Here is a 7,557-nt window from a genome sequence, read left to right as displayed (position 1 = left end):
ACAGATGGAATGCATTATGCAATGATGTGGTATAGGCAGACTCCATACACAGTTTCACATGTAAATATGATAGAGCCTAGTAAGTTCAGGAAGCTGTACACCAGTTCTTTGACAGTTAAGAGGCAGGACCAATAATTCAGATGTCAACCCCCCCAATCACAACTAGGTGAGTACAACTAGATGAGTACACACACACACTCTCTCTCTCCCCCCCCCCACCCTGCCATCCTTCTGACATATCCTATCATGGCATCACAGGAACAGGGGCAAGCATGACAGTAAGAGGTAACAAGGGAACAGGGAAAAGTGAAGGTTATCTTGAGGTTATCTTGAGATGATTTTGGGGCTTTAGTGTCCCCGCGGCCCGGTCCTCAACCAGGCCTCCACCCCCAGGAAGCAGCCCGTGACAGCTGACTAACACCCAGGTACCTATTTTACTGCTTGGTAACAGGGGCATAGGGTGAAAGAAACTCTGCACATTGTTTCTCGCCGGCGACCAGGATCGAACCCGGGACCACAGAATCACAAGTTCAGTGTGCTGTTCACTCGGCCGACAGGCTCCCAAAAAACAAAATTGCCAACAGCATTTGGTGTTCCCAGGCAGTCACCCATCCATGTACTAACCAAACCCAACGTTGCTTAACTTCGCTGATCGGACGAGAAGCGATGTTCTCAACGTGGTATGGCCGTTGGCAGGGTGATGAAATGAAAGAAATGTTCGCCCAGTTTTTTGAGGACATCAAGAGTGAGATGCAAGAAATGATGCAGGAAGACAGAACACGAACCAACTGAACATGAATAAACTGGATAAGTTTAGATTTAGGAAAGACCTGGGTAAATACTGGTTCGGTAACAGGGTTGTTGATTTATGGAACCAGTTGGCACGTGGCGTGGAGGAGGTGGGGTCCCTCGATTGTTTCAAGCGCGGGTTGGACATGTATATGAGTGGGATTGGGTGGTTATAAATAGGAGCTGCCTCGTATGGGCCAATAGGCCTTCTGCATTTGCCTTTGTTCTTATGTTCTTATGTTCTTAAATGAAGAATTAAATAAGCAACCTGAAAAGAGAGCTGACAGCCGCACATGAGGAGATTATTGATGCTGAGACTCGGATAATCATCCAGGGAGAAGTTGGAAATAGTATATTGGAATAGAATGCCACATTAAAAGCAACATTTGCAGAAATGCTCAAAAAAATAACTCTGAAGTAATGTCCGCAGTGATGGAGGTAGCCATGAAAGCAGCCACCTCTCAGAAAACGACACGCTACACTGGCCAACTGCTGGAAAGAAAAAGATCAGTGGTAGCTGTGGGTAATTAAGAGCAGGAAGGCTCCAATAGGGCAAAGTGGAATGATAAGGACAAAGCACCAGGGAATGAAATACTGAAGGCACTAGAGATGGAAGGGGCTGAGCATAGCATTGAAAAGGTTTTCAGTCTAGTCTGGTACAACGAGGACCGAGACCATGTGTTAAAGATAGTGTTTGCAAACGAGAACACAACGGAGAAGATTCTAACAAGGAAGAGCTACCTGCAATATGTGGGAGAATTAAAAAAAAGTATTCCTCCAGAGGGACATGACCAGGGAGGAGAGAGCTATGGCGGCAGAAGCAAGGAGGAAGCACAGGGCGAGAGGGGAAAACCAGGAAATCACAGCTCCCAACACAATATCTCCAGAGGTGAGGGGGTGGGAACCCATAACCAGCAACCCAGTAACTCCAGAAGGGAGGGCAACCCTACCACCCTCTTCTGCATAGAAAACTCCCTTACCCCAAACTCACCATGCCCCCAATCCAGGGAGCCTCTGGCTCTCGCCAAGAAAATGATGTTTCATTACATTCAATTTTTTTTTTACCCTGTCTGTAAGACATTGTTTTCTACAGATAAAATAATAACTATTTGGTATTTCTGAACATCATTCTCATAAATCTCTGCTCTGTTTAATTGAAGCCTTTTTATTTCAGCCATCCAACTATTATGAAGCCAAATGAGCTACGTAACAGCAATCCACGATTAGCAGAACTCACTGCCAAACAGATAAGTGGGAGGGATGAGGTTTGATGCAAATGACAGATAAGGACACACTTTAAAAGGATTCAGTATAAGTAGACAAATAAACACACAATTTAACAGGAGCATCTCTAAGCAGTAGCGTATATACTAAGCCTACAAACATAGGATTATGCCTAAACAGTAGGAGTGAGTGCTCCCAAAGACACAAAGCCAGTGTTCTAAACACATATATTCGTCGAGCCCTTACCCACTGCTCAGAATGGAGCAACGTGAGTAGAGAGTTTGAAAGTTAACTGAAGTGTTGGTGAACAATGGATATAGCAACAAAGAAATAAACGCGACATAAGATGACACCTGGACCAGGTACAATCCTGAACCTAGAACAGAAACCACAACACCTCCAATAATATTATATTACAAATCGGATTTGGAAGGAAGGATTGGGCTACAGGAAGGATTGGGCTACAGGAAGGATTGGGCTACAAGAAGGATTGGGCAACAGGAAAGATTGGGCTTCAGGAAGGATTGAGCTACATCTCCAAATGTATATTTGCCAGATAATTTGGCACTAAAAACAAAACGCATATATTATTGTTTAGACTAAATCCGCTACTCATTACTTTCCTGAAGTTGTCGTATATACACTACAAAATCTGCGTGTAAATCACGACAATTAACACGTGATTAAAATGTGAGTGTCAGACCACGAAGGAAGAATTGAAACAGGAATTTCCTTAAGTATTTTCGTATTTAATAATACATCTTCAGAAGGGTGTTTCAATTCTTCCTTCGAGGTCTGACACTGTCACTACAGAACATGAATGTATTTACACGTTGCAACAATGAGTAATGAGAACAATCATTATATGGATGGCGTAATAATAGGGGAACATTAGCGCCTCTGGTGGTCAGATGCTTAACTGTACTAGAGGTTGACACTTTAGATATTATAGTGAAGTAAGGGTGAGTGGCGCGTCTGGGAGTCCCACTTCTTAACGTGTGGCTCATTTGTCGACCAGCCGCCGCCTGGCAAGGGTCACGTTGATTACCAGTGAGCAAAAAATAAATGTGTTACAGATATCATTAATCAATCATAATATAGTAAGGACTGTTCGGGGTGTGTACTTCATGTTGTTATTCGTTATTATTTTGTATATTATATGTATTTAGACAAAATATAGAGGTGACTGTCAGGTGGCAGCCATAGGTGTACCCGCTAGTTAAGTCATTAGGGCGCTTGTGGTGGCCTTAATAGCCATGCCAGTAGTTAGCCAGCAATCTTAAGGTTATCTGGAGATGATTTCGGGGCTTAGCGTCCCCCGCGGCCCGGTCCTCGACCAGGCCTTCTTTTTCTTACACATCCCCAGGAAGCAGCCCATAGCAGCTGTCTAACTCCCAGGTACTTATTTACTGATAGGTAAACAGGGTCATCAGGGTGAAAGAAAGTGCCCATTTGTTTCAGCCTCCACCGGGGATCGAACCCGGAACCTCAGGATTACGAATCCGAAGCGCTGTCCACTCGGCTGTCAGGCCCCTTAAAACAACCCAAAGAGAAATCTTCGACATATTTTGATGAAAATCAGAATGAAAATAGAAATTTTGGCCACAGATTGTGTGAAGATGGTGGTGGTGGGGGAGGGGGGGGATTGGGGGGGAGCAGGTTAGTACGATGAGCATGATTCAGAATGATGGAAGGAGAAGGGCTCGTATGATGAATTGACCTAAGGGCCACCAACTACAGTGGCCTCATCGGGGACAGGACGGCGGCGCCTTGTCAAAGGTCAGCCTTCCTACTCCCCCCCCCCTTATTTTATTGAGGATTTGTCTTGTGTATATTGTGAACAAGAGGAATGACTCGGCATTTACGACTTGAGTGGTTGAGCGGGTTCATGGGTTAATCCCCCCTATGGGAGGAACAACACATCTATTTTTTGTGTTACATTGTGGCTTGTTGAGCTTGAAGCTGTTGTCCAGCCTGTCTGTGTCAAATATGGCATTTTAGAGAAGTGGCCTGTATTAATAGCCTCCAATTTGGTCAGTATTATAATTTTTTTTTTTAAATTTGTAATACTGACAAAGTTGGAGGTTATAAATACAAATCACTTCTCTAAAAGACTTTACAAAATATAAAGCAATGCATTAAAATAGTATTACAAAGGCCTCGGCTGTTATTTATTTATTTATATATCTACAAGAAGTTACATTGGGTTTCTGAGAGTACATGGCATGATGTGTTTACATTCTTGTAAAGCCACTAGTACGCATAGCGCTTTGGGCAGGGCCTTAATCTAACAGATAATATTAAGGAGGTAATTTCTAGGAAAATTTATAGGGTAATCTATCAAAATCTATAACAATTTAAACATTTATATTGTTAGTCCTTCAAAGATTCGTGGTAGTGACAGTTGAACAAGTTCTGGCATGATTGTTGTTGCTGTCTTGAACTTTCTCCAAAGCGGAAAATCATTGATGTGTTTTTGAAGTGAGGTTTCCATATTAGGACACAGTAGGCCAGATGGGACCAAAACAGAGACTCGTACAGTTGAATATTCAACGTTGTTCGTTTACGTCAAAGATTCGTTTAACTATTCTTAAGGATTGTTTTCATATTAACTGAGTCCCAGATGTTCAATGGCTGGTACATCATAACTCCTAGGTAATATTTACTTAAATTTACCAGAGGGCCACCATTTCTCCATAGTTCCCTCTACGGCAACAGGAAGCCGGCGGCTTGTCAAAGGTTCCCCAATGGTTCCTGAGAAGTTTGTCTATCTGTATTTTGAGCGCGCAAACTGCTGCATTATGACATTAAAGGTAGTTTGAAAATATGCACAACGTGTCTTGTAGCTAAGGTAAAGGTGACATGTAATGTTTAGCAACAAGTCACCCTAGATTGTTTAGTGTGTTGACGACGACATTTCGGTCCTGGACCATTCTCAAGTCGACTTCAGAATGGTCCAGGACGGACCGAAACGTCGTCATCCCTTCACCTGCTAGTGTGTGGTCTGGTCTAACTACTTCAGCCACGATATTGTGACTCATCGCCTGCACTTAGTGTGTTAACGACTAGGGCGATGGAGTGGTCATATCAGGATGGCAATTGTGCAAATAAATGTGGAAGATAATTGTTTCCATCTTGTTTACTCTGCGATATGAAATGGTTTCACCTGAAAATGGTCATTTTTGACAATGTAATCTACTAGGCTTCTAACGTTGGTTTGGTGCTCAGAGACCATATACTGTACTTGAGAGGTTTTAAGCATGTTATTTATATAATTTAGGCCAATAAACAGCTAAATAAATTAACAATACACAGTACGTTTATCTAAGATTAGCTAAAAATTTGTTTTTAGTGGAAGACCCTAATAAGATAATGTGTTTCTATGTAACTTTAAAAGAACATTGATGCTTAACCATAGCCTCAAGAGTCCAAGACAAAAATGTATTTCGTTAGGCTATTGCAGTCTTATCAGTCTTGCCTACTCGCTATTGTTGATAAAATCTGTAATTAATCTCCATTGCAATTTCACCTTTTCCAGTGATTGGTTCCAGTGTTCTTGAAATTCATAATTGTATTTTCCTACTCGATTGTATTTGAAATAAACTGTTTATACTTACCCTGGTGCTACATAGCCTTCCTGGTTTGGTGCATTCTTTGGATAATTACTTATACTTGCCCTTAATATATGTAAAAAATATTTTTTCAGGAGTGTGACACGTATGGACAAGTGTTGGATCAGAGGAGTCAAGGTAAAGTTAACAACTAGTTCTGGGGAGGAGCGGGTGGAACTAGATGGACGTAGAAAACTTCACATTCTTGTTACACTAACACTGGTTTGTGCCTCGGAGAGGCTGCAGGATCCAGTAAGTTCAGTAGAACTTCGGTTTCAACTCCTTTTGACCATGTCGAAGCTCAGTCGATTACGGCAGCGTATGGGATGCTCTCGGATGCAGGTTTGAATCCTCGTCCCGGCCCTTGTGGATTTGTACACTCTTGTTAGCAGGCTGAGAGCTTTTCTTACCCATAGATTTATTTATAGAAGAGGTAGCAATAAGTCGGCTGGGTTTATTAACGTATTGTTTTTAGGTCCCATTTAGATTATGCCGTTCAGTTTTGATCGCCATGCTAAAGAATGGACATAATTCACTAGAACACGTCCGTTAGGATGACAAAGTTAATCCCGCAAATTAGAAAGCTTCCGTATGAAGAGATGTTGGAAAAACCTTAACGTGACATGATTGAAGTGTACAAGTCGATGAATGGGCATAACAAGGAAGCTATTGATAAGGCTTTAAATGAAGATAAGTTCAGATTTAGGAAATACCTGGGTAAATACTGGTTTGGTAACTGGGTTGTGGATTTGTGGAACAAATTACTGGATCATGTGCAGACAACGAGTCACAATAACGTGGCTGAAGTATGTTGACCAGACCACACACTAGAAGGTGAAGGGACAACGACGTTTCGGTCCTTCCTGGACCATTCTCAAATCGATTGTGGATCATACTACTGGATCACTGGATCCACATTACTGGGTCATAATAGGCATAGGAATCTTTGATTGGTTGAAGCTTAGGTTAGACGTATATGAATGAGTGTGGGTGGATATAAATAGGAAGTGCCACGTGCAGGACAATAGGCCATCTGCAGTTTCTTGACTTACGTTCTACTAGTTTACACTCAGAACGCGACTCTCCAATCAGCTTACATCTGTATCCTCAATTGCTGCTAGGTGATCAAGGGCGAACATTTAACCTTGAATGTTTAATAAAAACCAAATGATAGGTAGCAAAGATGTATGGTAAGGTAAGAGCTGGGTGGCGAGGCAAGTTTTGGGGTAGTGAAGACTTAGAATATTGTTCAATGTGGGTGACAAAGACTTGCTGTGAAGAGAAGGTAAAGAATAAATTGAGAAATAGGAGAATTATCTTAAGATTAGACTTGGACTGGCTGGCATATGCATTATATATCATTAATGCATATGCCAGGGGGGGGGGGGGAAGATCTCCCCAAAGGCATAAACTGCTAGGTCAGGTCATCCACAAACCCATCTCCAATGACTCCAAGGTCATGGGAAGCTTGACCTTCCCATGAAGTTGGAGGATTGTTGGTGGGTTTGTGGATTTGGAATGAGGGCAGAGGCGGGCTGGATGAGGCAGTTTATGTCTTGGGAAATATTTGTAATAATTTTATTTAGAGATGAGTGTGAGCAGAAATGACACGCTATAGTAGTCATTTATAGTGAAGATGATAATGTATTTTCCAGATGAGAAAAAATTATGCGTGGCGAAAACTTAAGTTGAGATAAAAGTATGTTGTCAACAGCTCTACAATAAAAGATTTCGTTGTGGAGGAGATTCCCGCCCGAAAGGTCGGCCATCTTGACTCGCAGTTTGAACGCTCCTGGCTGGACATTCTTTCCACACCTCGCCTGGAGCTCATCTTTGAATTCAGCTGGCTTTTTTGGGCCAGTGTGTGCTCACTGCAGCTACCCAGGGGCTCACAGCATCAGGGAGGCCGGAGCCTCCCTAATAGACGCCTCCC

General features: G+C 42.4%; 1 non-coding gene across 1 annotated transcript; it reads right to left on the bottom strand.

The window, feature by feature from the left end:
- Positions 1–575: 575 nt before the first annotated feature.
- Positions 576–694, bottom strand: LOC138372131 (5S ribosomal RNA). Its single transcript, XR_011230727.1, has one exon. It is a non-coding gene; the product is annotated as a 5S ribosomal RNA (ribosomal RNA).
- Between the last annotated feature and the right edge of the window lie 6,863 nt (positions 695–7,557).

The sequence above is a fragment of the Procambarus clarkii genome, chromosome 37 (genome assembly GCF_040958095.1).
Source record: "Procambarus clarkii isolate CNS0578487 chromosome 37, FALCON_Pclarkii_2.0, whole genome shotgun sequence".
NCBI lineage: Eukaryota > Metazoa > Arthropoda > Malacostraca > Decapoda > Cambaridae > Procambarus > Procambarus clarkii.
The sequence above is the reverse complement of the archived record's forward strand: the minus strand, read 5'-3'. Positions and strand labels throughout refer to the sequence as shown.